The sequence below is a fragment of the Sus scrofa genome, chromosome 13 (assembly GCF_000003025.6).
Source record: "Sus scrofa isolate TJ Tabasco breed Duroc chromosome 13, Sscrofa11.1, whole genome shotgun sequence".
Lineage (NCBI taxonomy): Eukaryota > Metazoa > Chordata > Mammalia > Artiodactyla > Suidae > Sus > Sus scrofa.
The window spans coordinates 124,713,825-124,731,443 of record NC_010455.5 but is presented as its reverse complement, the minus strand read 5'-3'; the positions used below and the strand labels follow the sequence as shown (position 1 = coordinate 124,731,443).

At 44.7% G+C, this 17,619-nt stretch overlaps 1 protein-coding gene and 1 pseudogene across 17 annotated transcripts in view; one reads left to right on the top strand and one right to left on the bottom strand.

Moving 5' to 3' along the window:
* Window positions 1-17,619, bottom strand: part of ST6GAL1 (ST6 beta-galactoside alpha-2,6-sialyltransferase 1) — a 138,226-nt gene that overhangs the window by 106,404 nt on the left and 14,203 nt on the right. For all 17 annotated transcript variants that reach the window (XM_021070032.1, XM_021070027.1, XM_021070029.1 and 14 more), the window contains exon 2: window positions 1,399-1,512. The gene's annotated coding sequence lies outside the window, so the exon portion shown is untranslated. The remainder of the gene's footprint in view (window positions 1-1,398; window positions 1,513-17,619) is intronic.
* Window positions 9,873-10,669, top strand: LOC102159106 (annotated as a pseudogene).

Below are 17,619 nucleotides of genomic sequence, written 5' to 3'. Positions count from 1 at the left end.
TGGAAAGCTGGCTCTCACATCCAGCAGCGCTGGGGCTTCCTTTTCACACTCCTCTGACTTCTTGATTTTTCCAGGAAGGAAATTTGCCCCAGATGCCGGTCAGTAAATGGAGTGTTTTCATCTGCCCTTATGAAAGGGTGTCAGTAATTCACAGATTCCCCAGGAAGTAAGAGCCAAAAAGGGGGAAACGCCAGCCAACTTCTCTCTGTCCATCAACCAGAGGCTTACCAATCAATAAAACCCCCTCCCCCCACAGACAGAGAAATCCCAATATGCAAAACATTTCATGCTAATGGGACCCCCACCTTATGGGATAACAAAAACAGATATCTCAGTCTTATTCATTTATTCAGCTAATGCTATTGAGCACCTACAGTTCATAGGAGAAGAAGCGGAGGGATGCACAAGTGAACTGACTTATCTCACGCCTCCCAGCCCTTCTGCTGCAGGTAGAGCAAGCTCTGAAACCAGTGGGGTGCTGGTAGTCTGAATCTCCAAAACAAAAAAGCCCTGGTTTGTAAGCATCCGCTAATTTCTATGGCGTCAATTTTTCCCATCATGGCCAATTTCAACAATTGCTGCCAACAATTTTCAACAACCAGTTTGCAAAATTCCTGCACATTTAAAAATCAGCTCTGGAAAGCCTAGACTACAGGCAAGTTCTCTTGGCCCCTACCTGAGTGTTTTTCCGCCTCCCCTCTCTACCTCCATGCAGGAAGAGTCGACAGGCTGTGGAGGCTTAAAGACTAACTTTGATGAAAACTACCTAAAAGACTGTTAACAGGGGTAGGATTTCAGGTGTGTTTTCTTTTCCTCCTCATCAGTATTTTTGCAAATGTCCTATGAGCACATTTTACTTTTATAATCAGAACATATCAAGGTAATTAAAGTCAGTTTTTAGTGAGCTTAGTGGAATGTTTTGCAATAACCTCACTACATAATTTCTGTCACTGTCTTCCTTGGTGAGAAGAGAGAGAATATGTATGGGTGTTTCCTAAAAGCTCGACTTTCCTTGCAGAACAGAGCAGGTGCACCAACATGTAAAGCATTCATCTGAATCTTGAGCAGTCTTAACTGGAGGATAAATTCATCCTCTTTGGAGTTCAAATTTCACCAGCAATTGAGAAAATACAACTTCCTGTTAGTATTCCAAAAGACCTGCTCTGAAAAATCAAAGCCTCTTTGGCCACCAAGTGACCTTGCCTCTGATTGGGCTGAGGCGGAAGCAGATGGTTTGAACCAGAAACAACTGCCCCTTCTTTTCTGAGCATGGAGAGGAGATTTCCACCCCTGAAAACCCGACAACCAGACAACCAGAGGCATTCTGTGCTCTCTGGCCCCAAGCTGGGATTCAAGGTTTCTTACCTCAGCACCTCAGCGCTGGGACAGAGGACTTACCCCAGGGCTTGGGCGGGCTCAAGTAGGCCAATTCATTTCAGCTGTGGTCCAAGACGCCACTGCTGCTCTCTGGGCTGCTCTCTGCAGGTCTCTGCACAATTCACTCTACTCTGCCTGCAGGGGGGGAAAAAAACAAAGCAAAGTTGGCAGCTGAGCAATGCAGGCACATATGTTAATACACACAGGGGGGTAAACACCCTTGCTCCTCCCACTCCTGGCCCCAGTCACTCCTGCCACTTCAGGACCCCTTCCAGAGCTCCAGCTCCTTGCCAGAGCTCAACCTGGCCATCTGTTCACCCAGACCTACCCCTTCCGAGGCTGAGCAATTTCAGAGTGAGCTGCAGATTAAGCAAAGCAAACTGTACTGCAATCACTTAATCCTTGTGCTACTTGCTATTATTGGTAAGAAAAGCAAGAATAAGAAAAGCAGCAGTTCTGGCCCTAAATCTTGTATTTAGCTAAGGCTTGTGGACAACTGATTTCAATCAACAACTACATCCAACTTGCTCTCAGTCTCCCTTTGACCTATAGTATTTTTTGTTTTTCTGGTTTTTTTTTTGTTTTGTTTTGTTTTGTTTGTCTTTTTTGCTATTTCTTTGGGCCGCTCCTGTGGCATATGGAGGTTCCCAGGCTAGGGGTCGAATCGGAGCTGTAGCTGCCAGCCTACGCTGGAGCCACAGCAACGCGGGATCCGAGCCGCGTCTGCAACCTACACCACAGCTCACGGCAACGCCGGATCGTTAACCCACTGAGCAAGGGCAGGGATCGAACCCGCAACCTCATGGTTCCTAGTTGGATTCGTTAACCACTGCGCCACGACGGGAACTCCCCAGTATTTTTTTTATAATGTTACAAATGTGAATTCAATTTCTAATTTATTTGGGGAGCATTTTTAACTAAACCTAAATTTTCAACCTATACATTATTATTATTGTCTTCTGGGTGGATAGTGTTTGTTTTTTAAAGTAATGGTTTTTCCTGGTGCCAAAGAAATGCATGTTACTCTAGAAACTTCAGAAAATATAACTTTCAAAAGAAGGGGAAAAAAACCACCCACTCTTCTCCACCCAAGATGGCTATAGATAACACAGCCTTCCTGGTTTTATCTTGTTATCCAGATTTTTTACAAAGATCCCATAAAACTAGACATGCTTTAGTAGTCTTCTGCAGCATCATTTTCATGGCTAAATATATGCCCCTGTCCCCAAAGGCTAGCCAAATAAGTCATCCTGAACTTTTTTTGCAAATTACAAAGAGTACTTAAGTCTAAATCTTTGGAGGGAAAACCATGGTTATTTCCTTAAGACACACTCTTAGAAGTCAAATTGTAGGGTCAAAGAGTTTCCAAATTTCTCAGGCTTTTGAAGTGTCTTGGCAAGGTACCTCCAAGGCGTTCTGGATAAATTCCCAGCAGTGGAAAACTGTGCCCATCCACCTAACACTCTTCTCCTCCCCCAGTCCCTCTCTCACCCACACCCCTGCTCACCATATATAACATTTCTAGCGGAAATGAGTCTGGGAGTCTGGGTTTTCATGTTTCACACTTAAACTCAGCCTAGCCCAAAGCTAAGACAAGATCTATGGTGAGAAAATAAGCTTCCCTGATCAAGCTTGGGGAGGAGGTGCATGAGTAAGAATTGATAAAGAGGGAAAAAAGTGAGAAATACACTGAGAAACAGAGAAAAAGTTATAACACAGAAGGATAATGTCCAGGAAAAAGATACCCTGAGATGCTGAGAAACAAGAGCCATCCTATGAGAACACAGACACTGAGGGGAACTGACATCAGATGAAACTGAAGCTGAAGCAAGCCGTTTGAGGAGGTGTAAGTGGCAAGGTCTCACCAAGGTTCAGGGCAGAAAAGAGTAAACAACAAAGGCATCAGGTGAGGTGGAAAAATAAAAAGTCACTTGGGCATCTGGGCATTTTGCTGCTGTCTATAATTAATGCCAACACTGGGTGGGAGCCAGAGTCACAGTGGGGACAGTGGGCAAGGCCAGGAAGAGGTCTCTACCTACAAACACAGCTGAGCTGGTGGCTTACCTGGGAGCCTTCCCCAGGGAGCAGGACCAATGTGCCCACAGGGTGAGGCTGCTAACCCACCTGCCTCCTTAATAGGGGGAAGCCCTCCACTCTCCGTCTCTCACTAGCCAGTCTCTGGTAACCTGTCTTTTGCTCCAGGCCAAACCTTCAGTGAGAAATGGATAATTCACCAAGTAATCTGCCTAAATAGACTGAGTGGCTTTCTGTGGCCCTGTGACCCAGGCAAAGACCCTGGGGACCCAAGTCTCAGGCCCATTCCCAACTGACCAACTTCTCTGCAACTGCACACCATGCACTATGCACTCCGGCCACAGAAATCTGCAAACTAATGAGGAAATGCAGGGGCCCATTAGCGCTTTTTTAATCCTTTGGAAGATGGCTTGCAAACCTCCCATATTACTCAAGTAGGCAAGTCAGTCAACCTGCCTACCCTGCCATGACCCCATCCACTCACACATTTGGGCCTCACTTGAGGGACAAAAGGTGGAACTTTGGCTTAAAAGCAACTCACTATGCAATGGAGAAAAACTCTCTTCAGCAAGTGGTGCTGGGAAACCTGGACAGCTGCAAGTAATCAATGAAGTTAGCCCACACCTTCACAACATATGTAAAAACAAATTCAAAATGGCTTCAAGACTTAAATATAAGACATTGAGACCATAAAACTCCTAGAAGAGAAAACAGGCAAAACATTCTCTGACATAAATTGTAGCAATGCTTTCTTAGTTCAGTGTGCCAGGGCAATAGAAAGAAAAGCAAAAATAAACAAATGGGACCTAATCAAACTTATAAGATTTTTCACAGCAAAGGAAACCATAAACAAAACAAAAAGACAATCTACGAAATGAGAGAAAATATTTGCAAACAATGCGACTGACTTACTTTCCAAACAGCTTGTACAACTCAAAAACAAAAAACAAACAACCCAATCAAGAAATGGGCAAAAGACCTAAATAGACATTTCTCCCAAGAAGATACACAGATGGCCAATAGGCACGTGGAAAGATACTCAACTTTGCTAATTATTAGAGAAAGGCAAATCAAAACTACAATGAGGTATCACCTCACAGCAGTCAAAATGGCCATCAACAAAAGTCTACAAATAATAAATGCTGGAGAGGAGCTGGAGAAAAGGAACCCTGCTACTCACTGAACCTCCTATTACCCTCTGCACTGTGGATGGGAATGTAAACTGGTGTAGCCACTATAGAAAACAGTATGGAGGTTCCTTTTAAAAACTAAAAATAGAGTTGCTATGTGACATTCAGCAATCCCACTTTGGGGTATATACATGGAGAAAACTCTAATTCAAAAAGATATATGCACCCCAATGTTCACTGCAGCACTATTTTCAATAGCCAAGACATGGGAGCACCTAAATGTCCATCAACAGATGAATGGATAAGAAAGCTATGGTACATACATACAATGGAACCATAAAAAAGAATGAAGTGATGTCATTTATAGCAACATGGATAAACCTAGAGATTATCATACTAAGTGAAATAAGCCAGACAAAGGCAAATATCATATCACTTATATAGAGAATCTAAAAAATAATACAAATGAAATTATTTACAAAACAGAAATAGACTCACAGGCATAGAAAACAAATTTATGATTACCAAAGGGGAGAGGGGGGAAGAGGGATAAATTAGGAGTTTGGAATTAGCAGATACGAACTACTTTACATAAAACAGTGAAACAACAATGTACTACTGTAAAGCAGAAGGAACTATATTTGATGTCTTTCACTACACTACAATGGAGAAGCATCTAGAAAAGGATATATATATATATATATATGCTTTCTGCTTTCCTCCAGGGGATGATCCTGTGAGCATCCCCTGAATCCCTTCAACAGATCCTTGAAGAGCTCGGTTTAGAACAGCCCGAGGGCCCAGCTGCCTCCAACTCAAGCCTTTCAGGGCAGTGAGTAAGATCGGAAGGGGCTCTCCCAGGATCCAGTGCACAGTGTTGTGATAGAGCTTTGGCCATCCCTTGCGGCTGCTCAAAAGCCTTCCTTCCAAACGTTGTGGCTGGGCTTTTGATAAATGAGGCAATTGGAAAGGACAGTCCTAGATTGCAAGTGTAACTTGGTACTTTGCAGAAACATGAGAAATAAACAACAGGGCTATAGAGATTTCAGATTTTTCTATTTTAAGAATTATCTATTAAGTGGCTTATATTAACTTTTCCTATCACCCTATGAGTGTTACACATTTAGCTGATCCCAGAGTCTCCTAGCATCTCCCCTTATCCAGGAGCTCCCTGTATACCCATGGGCTTCCCTGAAGTTTTAATACAGCACTCATTTACCTTTTTTTTTTTTTTTTTTTTCTTTCAGGCCCACACCCTCGGCATATGGAGGTTCCCAGGCTAGGGGTTGAATTGGAGCTATAGTTTCTGGCCTACACCACGGCCACAGCAACTCGGAATCCGAGCTGCGTCTGCAACCTACACCACAGCTCACAGCAATGCCAGATCCTTAACCCACTGAGCAAGGCCGGGGATCGAACCTGTGTCCTCAGGGATGCTAGTCAGGTTTGTTCCCGCCAAGCCACAACGGGAACTCCACAGCACTCATCTAATGCACAACAGCACTGGGACCTGTGTGTCTTCTGCTTCCTGACCTCCCTTCTACCACACAAGGGTCACTGGTTGACATCCAGACATAGCTTGGCTACTTTCCCCCAGCCAGAATTTCTCCTTCCTCATAGTCAGGGCCTGTCCTTTGCTTGCTCTCTCCCTGCCATCACTCCTGCCTACATTGTCCCAACACTTCACAGCCCCTGGCAGCTCCCCCGCCAATCCTCGTCCTCCTCTGAGCTCAGTCAGACCCGAAAGCCTCCAAACATGACTCTAAGGAAGAGACTTGACCTCATGAACTCCTTCATGCCTCCAGTGAACAGTTCCTTCCCAGGTACACTGTGTGAGGCTCTGACCCCGGACCCGAGCCAGTGTTTAGAGATCCCACCCAGAACCAAAGAAGTTCATAAAAGGAGCCAAGAACATACACCCTGAGAACTTCACACCCCAGCACGGAAGCTTTCCCCTAGCAAGATCAGTACTGGGGCTCAGTTTTGAGCCAGAGATTAGGTAAGCCTGTCATAGAGTTAGGGTTCTGGCCCCAGGTCCCCTGGCTTAAATAAACAATCGCCACTAGGCACACAGGAGCCTTGGGGTGTAAAATCATCCTGTTAACCCCAGATCCATTGTTCCATGTAATCTGGGATGTGGGCACTTGTGTTTGGACGTGGAAGCTAAGTAACCTAAGAGCTTTTATGGATCCTTGGGCAGAAAACAGACCAAGATCTGGGTCTCTACAAGTTTCCTGAGCCCTACAGTCCAACCAGAAGAGGCTGTACCCAAAATACAGTAAGAATTTCTTCTGGGGAGTCCCTGCTGTGGTTCAGCAGGTTATGAATCCCACTGGTATCCATGAGGTGCAGGTTCACTCCCTGGCCTTGCTCAGTTGGTTAAGGATCCAGCGTTGCCATGAGCTGTGGTGTAGGTTGCAGACGTGGCTCAGATCTGGCATTGCTGTGGTTGTAGTGCAGGCTGACAGCTGTAGCTCCAATTGGACCCCTTGCCTGGTAACCTCCATATGCCACCACAGGTGCACCCCCCCCCAAAAAGAAAAGAATTTCTGCTAAAAATCAGGGCTTTCCTGGATTCTTCCTGCCTCACCATCTCCCTCCCAGAGCTCTTACGCCTTCTGGATGGTTCATATGGGAGGCCAGGCCCCAACATTACAGGGTTCTTGTCCTAGACTAAGGGTTAACCAGTACTCCTTGTTTGTTTTTTTTTTTTTTTTTAATGTAAAATTTTTTAGCAAAAACTGTGCCACTTTATATACTAAATTATTCAGTTTACTCCCCACACACTCCTATGAGGCAAGGAACATTTCTCCATTTTCAAATGAGGAAACAGAGCTTCAGCAGCCTACGCCCAGAGCCGGTGAGTGACTAACCTCAAATTCCACACACTGGCCTGCCTCCTCTCCAGCCTTCGGAGAGAGCTAGGCCGAGCTCATTCAACAAAAGAGCTGAAATTAAAGATGAGTCGAGCATGGAACACACAGGTTCTGACAAAAAGAGAAATGGCCTAAGATGTTATTTTCAGAGAGCCAGAAAAGGGAAGTTCTTCTGCAACTGCCATATGCAAATTACCTAAAGGAGGGTGCTCCTGCTCAGAACATCAACTGTGTGCTTAATTTATTCTCTACAGCAAACAATCTCTACATTTTTTTTTTTTTTTTTTTTTTTTTTGGCCTCGTCCATGTCATGGGAAAGTTTCGGGGTCAGGGACGAAATCAGAGCCATAGCAGTTACAATGCCACATCCTTAACCACTAGGCCACCAGGGAACTCCAATCAATCCATTTTGACTGTGCTCATTTCAGGCACCTGTCTCGATGTAGGAGACACTAAGCCCTCTGCATAGACAATTTCAGAACCTGACTCCACCCCTCCATGCCCCTGATTTCTGCTGCTCAAATGTACTGACTTTCGGCTCTTTTATCTATTTCTGGAGTTACATCTGAGTGTCTGAAGAGTGTGCTCTTATGCTTCTGTTTTTTTCAGTGTTAGATATTATCCACTGAGCTCCTATTACAGAATATGAGGATTTAACTTCCATTTATCACACCCCACATTCTTCTTTTTCCCATTCTCCTAATAGCTTTTTACCATTTTTTATCAAGGCAGCACTAGAAGTCACATTATTATGACCATATAAATTACTGTTCACAGCTGAGACATGGAGCATGTGGCATGTTATGCTTAATTCCTTTTGTGAACATTCCTTAGTTGTCATTGCTAGAGTCCTCTATTGCTTCTTTTCTTAATTTGCTAATTTCCTATGTACCTATCACTAATTCAGCCCTCAACTTTTCAACAATTGTTTTGTTTTGTTTTGCTTTTAATTTCTTGAAGCTCTTCCCTTAGGAAACTTCTGTCCTCCTATTCCATCCTGAGCTGGTTGCTCTCAAAGCTTAAAGGAAGAATCCATTCTTTCTGTCTTAGTTTACTCCCTAATTTTGGAGGAACATATCCATAGTAGCTTCCTGGAAAGGATGCTCAGAAGGGGAGGTAAAATAATTGAGACTTCTCATGTCTGAAAATACCATTCTTCCACCCTTACATTTGATTAATAGTTCGTCTGGATATAAATTCTCAGTTGGAAATAAATTCATCTCAGAATTTTAAAGGCATGACTTCATTCTCTTCTACTAGCTTCTAGCACAGAATCAGATTTCTATTCTTGTATGTAACCAGTTTGGGGTTGGTTTTGTTTTTGCTTTTATTTTACTGTGCCTACAGGTTTTTTTTCTTCTTCTCCTTCTTCTCTTTTTTTTTTTTTTTTTTTTTTTTTTTTTTTGACATATGGAAGTTCCCAGGCTAGGGGTCAAATCAGCACTACAGCTGCCAGCCTACACCACAGATCACAGCAATGCTGGATCCTTAACCCACTGAGCAAGGCCAGGGAACCTGCATCCTCATGGTTCCTAGTTGCATTCATTTCTGCTGAGCCACAACGGAACTCCCTTCTTCTTTTTTCTTTTCCCCACAATAATACGCTTTGATATCAGTCCTTTTTCAGTCATAGCCCTGGGCACTCACATGAGCTTTTCAATCTAAAAGTTTGTATCTTTAGTTCTGGGAATTTTTTTTCCATGGTTTCTTTGATGATTTGTCCCTTCCATTGTCTCTATTCTCTGTGTAAGTCCCCTATTCAGATGTCGAACTTCTTAAAACGATCCTTTCTTATTTTTCACTTCATAGCCTTCTTCTGTTTGACTTCCAAAAAAATTTCTTCAACTTTATATTCCAAACCCTCTCCTGAGTCATTTATTTCTGCCATCATATTTTTAATTTCCAAGAGTTCTTTCTTATTCTCCAAATGTTCCTTTTTTTTTAATCTTACATTTTTATTTTATTTTTATTTTTTTATTTTTTTGTCTTTTTGCATTTGAGGGCTGCTCCCGCGACGGGCATATGGAGGTTCCCACTCTAGGGGTCTAATCAGAGCTGTAGCCGCCAGCCTACACCACAGCCACAGCAACAAGGGATCCAAGCCACGTCTGCAACCTACACCACAGCTCACGGCAACGCCGGATCCTTAATCCACTGAGCAAGGCCAGGGATCGAACCCAGAACCTCATGGTTGCTAGTCAGATTCATTAACCCCGGAGCCACGACGGGAATTCCCAAATGTTCCTGTTATTGTACATTGCCTTTATTTTATTAATGGGATCACTTCACTTACCTCTCTGATACTCATAATCATTTTTGTGACGTTTTCTTCTGCTGTCTGCACTGTCTCTGTTTCTCATGAGCTTCTTTTTATGTTGTTGTTGTTACATGCCTTGTTATTTGTCTCTTGGTTTCTGTTGTTCATTGTTCAAACTTTCTCCTGAGCTGTCTTTTTAAATGAAGCAAGACATTAAAAAGTTGACTAGAAGCTCCATGTGTAAGGACTACTGGACTGGTAGATCTTACCAGTGGGAGATTGAGAATAATCTGTCCATTTTATTTAAAGAACTGCAAATATCGGCACGTGTGCGTGCGTGGCAGGGGGCCAGTGGGGAAGGATAGCCAGCGAGATCCCGAGGTGAGCCTCACATGCCCTCCCCTGCCCTGGCCCCCAACTCCCACCCAGTGGGCCCAGCTCAGCCATGATCAAGGTGATCCTCATCTTTAATAACCAGGGGAGGCAGCAGCTCCCCAAGTTCTACCAGCCCTACAGCAGAGATACACAACAACAAATCATCAGGGAGACATTCCATTTGGTATCTAAGAGAGATGAGAATGTTTGTAATTTCCTAGAAGGGGGATTATTAATTGGAGGATCTGACAACAAACTGATTTATAGACATTATGCAACATTATATTTTGTCTTCCATGTGGACTCTTCCCAAACTGAACTTGGCATTTTAGATCTAATTCAAGTATTTGTGGAAACATTAGAGAAGTGTTTTGAAAACATCTGTGAATTGGATTTAATTTTCCATGTAGATAAGCTTCACAATATTCTTGCAGATATGGTGATGGGAGGAAAGGTATTGGAGGCCAATGGATGAGATTGTTACACAAATTGATGCACAAAATAAACTGGAGAAATCTGGGGCTGGCTTAGCAGGAGCTCCAGCCTGTGCTTTATCAGCTGTAAAGAATATGAACCTTCCTGAGACCCCAAGAAATATTAACACTGCTGACATCAGTATAAAAGTGCCAAACCTGTCCTCTTTTAAATAAAAAATTTAAAAGGCCACTCCCAGGTAAAATCCAGGGGGAAAAAGTTATCTAAGTTTACTATGCAGTTGTTTACCAAAAATAGAGGAGATGAGTCTTAACTTTTGCTCTTAGACTTAAGTCAAGGTACTGTATAAAAGTTATGTAAAATCTGTACAGAAGCTCAACGTTGCTTTTCTTGCTCAGTGATTCTGAAGAAATTCCGAGTGTGATTTTTTTCTTTCAATATAGTTCCAAGTGTGATTTTTTTTTCTTTCTTTTCTAAACTGCATTCCTATGGCCATCTATGGCATGCCTCTATGTATTTACTACTACAGTATTTTTTTTTTTTTTTTTTTTTGTCTTTCTGCCTTTTCTAGGGCCTCTCCTGCAGCATATGGAGGTTCCAAGGCTAGGGGTCTAATCGGAGCTGCAGCTGCCAGCCTACACCACAGCCACAGCAACGCGGGATCTGAGCCGCATCTGCGACCTACACCACAGCTCATGGCAATGCCAGATCCTCCACCCACTGAGCAAGGCCAGGGATCGAACCCGCAACCTCATGGTTCCTAGTCGGATTCACTGTGGCACAACGGGAACTCCTATTTTGGAAAGCATTTGAGACAGTTCTTTAAGTTATGTACAACCCAAAATGTTGGTGTTTTGTATGGATCGCAAGTGCAGCATTCCTTAATTCTTTCTGTTATTTGTCACAACTGCTATTTAAAGAACCAAGTATGTGTTGCATGAAAACATTATCACCCTTTTCTCTTAGTTTAAATAAACTCTAGGGTAACTGACTTTTGAGTACATTTCAATTTGCCTAATATCTACTTTAGCAATAATTTTTATGACCCTCTGACTCAACAAGGTAAATTTTATCACTGTTAAAAAAAAAAAAAAAAAGAACCGCTTTTTCTCTTGGGCTATTAAATTTAACCGGAGAGGCTCCTCTAATCTCATGACTAGGGAAGTCTCATAACCAAAGCTTGCCAGCACTGTGGGAACCAACAAAAAAGGGGGGTGAGAAGGGGTGGTCTCACTGTTCAGTATGTAGACTCTTATTCATTCCCTCTATTTTAGAATGGCATCTCATACATGCCCTCCTCAGCTTGGCTCACTGTGCTTGATCTTAATCAGATCTTAAAATTGAGTCTGTTCCTGGAAAGATTCTTAAAGAAATTATAGTTACTAGGAAAAAAAAAAATTTTTTTTTTTTTTTAGGCACAGTTTCAAATGCTTTAGGAAAGCATTAACATGGGTTCACAACCACATATCAGGAATCTATGGGGCCTGATAAGCGTCAGAATTCAGAATTTTTTATATTTTAGAAAAACAGTATGTTGCCTAAACCGTATATTATATAACACCTGCAGCAGTCAGGGCAACTCTCCATAATTATATGGATTAATGTTTCTGCAGCAAAACAAATAAATATTTTAACTAAGTAGGTTAAACAAGGATTTATAAATAGCCTCACATTAGTCGGGATCAAGTTTTGCCACCAAATGGGTTAAGAATAAAATGCAGTTTTCACAGATCTGGAAGTTTGGGAATTGCAAATAAAGGACTGTGTATGCATTTCCTATACACCTCCTACACCTCCAGACACATTGGGGCATTTTCACAGGGATTTTGTCACTCTGTGGGGCTGCCTGCTTGCAATGAGACGTGGAAAAAATGAGGCAAGTTGAGCTGCAGATGTTGGGGGAAGGCCAAGCTCAACAGGGAGACAGTCTGATGACATAGTCGCTTAGAAGATTTGAGTCTCTATGCTAAAAAGCTGTGTTACTTTGAAAAAGTTACTTAACCTCTCTGAGCCTCAATTTCCTCATCTATAAATTATAGGTTATTCCCACTAATTTTGAAGTGCTGTCATATGGATTCAGTTACATTCAGCCAGCAATTATATATTCTGCCTATCATTCCTAAGGCTTTGCTCTGGGTCCTAGGGAAACAGTCATGAACAAAAGAGATGAAGCCCCTGCCTCATAAAAAACAAATTCCTAGTGAGAAGGGACACAATATAAATAAGTCAGATGACCATCTATGCTAGAGAAGAACCACAAAGCAGGATTAGAGAGAAAGAAAGCCAGGCATGATGGCTGAGGACGGGGGCACCAGACTACGATCTTATGTAAGGTGAACAGAATGACCTTTCTAAGATGCTAACATTTAAATAGTGCCTCAAGGAAGAGATGGAGAAAACAATGGGAATATAGGACGGAAGAATACTCCAACTAGAGGGAACAGCAAGTACCCAGACTCTGAGGTTAAAACGTGCTTATGTTTAAGGAGCAAGGTCAGTGAAGTGAAGCAGAATTAAGATGTAGAAAGAAGTAGGAAATGAAGTCTGGGAGGACCTGAAGGAGGACTCATGTGGAAGCCTGAAGGCCCTTCTAAGAACTTGGGCTTTGCAAAGTCAAACGGGAAGCCTTTTTTGGTTTTAAATGGAAAAATGAGACAATTCCTCTGGCAACTCAGTTCTGAAGCTGTTCCCAAAATTAGAAGTAGAGAATGACTGTCTTGGACCTGTGTGAATTTGGTGGATCAAATAAGCAGTCAGTTTCTTGACATATTGTGCAAGTATGGCTGGTGTGGATTGCCGACAGGCTGGATGCAGCATGAGGGAATTGGAGTCAGGGGCAACTCCAGCGTTTTAAGCCCTAGCAACTGCAAGGATGGAGCTGCCTTTTACTGAAGCAGGGAAGGCTGTTTGAGACAGAAAAGCAGCCATGGACTTGTCATCATCAGGTGTCTGTTAGACTTGTAAGGAGCCTTGTTTAGCAGATGGTTGAATATGAGTGGCAGTCAGGGCAAAGGTCTGGATGGAGTTATCAATTGAGAGTTGTCAGCACTTGGATGGTAGAAGATCCCCAGGAGTGAGGGGACAGAGAAGAGGCCAAGTCCACCCCTTGGGGTGCTCCAACTTGGACATGTGAAGATGAGCCGGCACAAGAAACCGAAAAGGGGAAGCCAGTGACAGAAGAGGAAAACTAAAGAGAGTGATGTTCCAGACCCAAGAGAAGAAACCTCTTCTGGGGGGACGGGGCAGAGGGTGGGGTACAGAGTCATCAACTACATGAAATGCTACTGACAAGTCAAGATGAGGACTGAGATTTGACCACTGGATTTAGCAACCCCAGGTCACTGGTAGATCTGACAGGTATAGTTTTTGTAGTTTTTGTGGAGTGATGGAGGCCAAACACTAGTTAGAATGGGTTTAAATGAAAACGAGAGAAGAGGAACCACAGGGAGCAACCACAGATGACTCTTTCAAGGAGCAGAAAAAGAGGCAGTAACTGGAGGGGCAAATGCAGTCAGAGAGGGTGTGTGTGTGTTTCAGTGGGAGAAACAACCACTGTGGATAGAGAAATGTTGGGGTGGGGGTGGGCAAGTAAGAAAGGTGGATGGTCTATAAAGAGAGGAACATCAGAAAGAGAAGGGAGGGAGTTTCGGTTGTGGCTCAGCAGGTTAAAAACCCAACATAGTGTCTGTGAGGATGCAGTTTTGATCTCTGGCCTCGCTTAGTAGGTTAAGGATCCGGCATTGCTGCAAACTGCAGCATAGGTCACAGATGCAGCTCCTGTTGGATCCCTACCCCAGGAACTTCCATATGTCACAGGTATGAGCATAAAAAGGAAAATAAGGAAGGAAGGAAGGAAAGAGAGAGAGAAGGGAGAACTGCTGGAGTCATATCCTTAACTAAGGAAGAGAAGAGGGGGCGATGCTCAAGTGGAGGGGTCAGTGAGCAGGAATAATTCATCATCCACAGCAATAGGCAGAAAGTAAGACATATGGGCATAGATTGGGTGGTGGAAAGGTGTGAAGGCTCTCCTCTGCCATCATTTTCTCAAGTAAGTGGGAAATAAGTTTCTCCACTGAGAATAAGGATGGGAGAGGAGGTGTTAAGGGTGTAAAGTGAAAGAAAAAGGTGCCAAACAGTGATGGTGATTAGAGAGAATGGCAGTGGTTCTCCATCAAGGCTGCCCATTGGAATGAATGCACAGCTTTCAAAAAGGACACTGATGCCAGATCACCCCCACAAAAATTTAGTTTTCCTTAGTTTGGGGTGGAATTCAGGCAGCAGTATTTTCCATAATCTTCCCCAAGTAATACTAATGGCAGCCAGAGTTGAGAACCATTAGACAAAGGGAACAGAGCAAGATGACCTGACCACACCAATGTTCACTTAAGGGTCATGGTCACGAATTAAAGTGGGATCAGTCAGGATGGCGGTGTGAATTCAGTAAATTAAAGCTGCTATGTTTATTATAATACCAGCTAAGTGAAAAAAACCATGCTTGTGGCAAATATAATTTAGTTTTTATATTATCCAAATGGTTCATCCCATTACTGTATAACCTAATGTTTTGAAGTCATTTACAAATAACAAAAACCACAAATGTATATCCTTGAATCTCAAGGTCCCCTCTGGTTATTTCTCTGTGACACTGACATTGAGCACAGCACTTGGGGTCACCAGGCTTCCTGACAACTGCAGAAATCACAGGTCACACCCCCCCCCAACTCACCCTCCCAGTGTCCCCAGTGTGGACAACAACAGTTTTGTGCCAGTGTTTCATGAAACCCTCTCCAGCCCATGCCTCCCAGAGCCTGTGTTTTAGGAGGTTCCATGTTTGCAATTTCTATCTGGTGTGTTCTGCTCCTCCAGGGAAGTCTACCCTTTATCATAGCCCTGAGTCTGGAGAGATCTCTGTGATGCTTAAGTGCCACCTCAACACTCTCCGCCCCGGTCCAAGCTGGCTGAGTCCCCATCCTTGTTCACCTCATGGAAAAAGACTGCAGACTACCCTGAGCCCAACTGCATGGGCTTGAGCGCCAGCAGAGGGCAGAAGCCCTGGGGGCTCGCCTGCTGGGGGAGCCTCAACTGTCAGCACCTCTCCCCCACCTATGGGTGGACCTACTGCCACATTCCAGGTGTGAACCTCCTTCTATCTGCTGCTGTTCTTCTGGGGAGAACATTCTAATTACCCAGCAAACTCCTCCTGCTGGGGTCTCACTCCTTCCCTGACCCCACCCCTGCTTCCTGCTCCCGTAGCACATTGTGCAACCGCTGTGCATCTGGTCCCTGATCCCACAGGCTTGTCTATCCTGCTAGATGGAGGCTCCTCCAGGGAGAAACTGGTCTCATGTATCCTCATAACTGTAGCAGAGTGCCTAGCAGAGTGTCTGGCCCATTCGGGGACGAGTAACTGAGAATAACCATTAACAAGTGCTGCCATGTTAAAAAAAAGAGCTACCATTTACTCATCACTCATCACAGGCTGCACTACACTAAGCACTACATGGTACTCATACCAAGGCCATGAGGTAGGAATGATTAACACCATTTACAATGAAAAACTGACGGTCAGAAAAATTCCCAAGGTCACACAGCTGAGAAGTGGCACATCCGGAATTAAACCCAAGCCTGTCCAACTGCAAAGCCTATGATTTTTTTCCCCAACATCAGGGCTTGCTGAGAAAGGTGACCCTACAGATAGTGATGGAGTTGCCTCCCAGCCCAGACCTCCCACCACGAGCCCCTCCCCCACTGCCCCTGATGATTGGCTGGGAAAGCAAGGGTGGGACTCTCAGCCCAGAAGCATTTCCCTGGGAGGCAGCTTTCATCCATCTCCTCCCTACCTGTTATTTCCTCTCCTCCAAATGTACAGGCCAGAATAAGCTGTTCATTGTGTAGAGCAAAAAAGGAACCGCCACAAGCCCTCTGGCAGGAAGCATCTTCTGGAGATTTATTCCTAACATCATCATTAACCACCCCCAGCTCCGGCCCTGGGCCAGCAACATCTGCTCAGATACAGGATGATTCAGCCTAACTGCTTTTGTCAGAGCTCCCTCACTGCCTGCCCCTCATCTCTCCTGTAGGACACACTCCTTTGACCCTGGTTTCTGAGCAAGGTTCCAAACTTGACTCCCCGCCAGGGCTCAGCCCCACAGATAAGGCCAGAGAACACTCCCCATTTCATCGTATGCAGCTTATCTCTCACTCCCAAAGCCAGAAGTGACAAGTAGAAAAAGGACGGTGCACTGGGGCAGAAAAGCCCATCGCAGCACAGGGGTGCTCCCCAGCTGGGGCTGGGGTAACGTCCCTGATGAGTTCTCACACCTTGGCCTCAGCCAGAGCACCTGCGCATGCTCGCTGGTGGCTGACCCACACCCTGGCCTCAGAGGCAGGATGGGGCAGAGCTGAGCTCAGTCCAGCAGGCCTCCGACGGGAGGGGCGCTGTGCAGAGAACCTGGTCAGTGTCCCTGCTGTCTAGGAAACATTGTGTAATGTAGCTGGCTGCACAGAACACCGTAAGTACAGTGTGGCAGATAAAAGGTCTTCTCTTGGCTTCGGGTGCCATTAATTTGAGGGACTCCTCCAGCACTGAGGCTGAGCTGAAAGGCCTGTCTGGGCAGAGCAGAGACCAGTGGGTGAGGAAAGAACGGATTGCAGTAATGACCAGCTTGGCTCTCTCTAAAACCACCACCACCTCCAGCCCTTGGGCACACCCCCCGCCCCCCACACACACCCACACCCCCCAGTACTCACACAGCAGGGCTTTTGGACCCCCAGGAGCCTGCCAGGCCTCAGCCCAGACCTTGGAACAATGCTGATCCTTCCTAGAATAGATGTAAGTCACCTTGGGCCACTCTAGCTGGGTGTCCAGGGCTGGCTGCCAGTCCACCCTGATGTGTTGGACCAGAGCACTGTTTCTCTGGGGCCAAGACCCTGCTATGTCTTCATCAGTACTTCTAGAGGATAAAGGCTGCTCCTAATTCCCTGACGGCTGTCCCTTTTCCAGACCACGAGCCTCTACCAGACAGACGTGGCAGGGGCCTGCTCGCCTGGCAGCACAAACATTCCTTCCTGCAGCCTGGCATGTCTGAAACACCCTCTCTTGCCCCGTATAAATCATCAAGCCATGACAGCCATC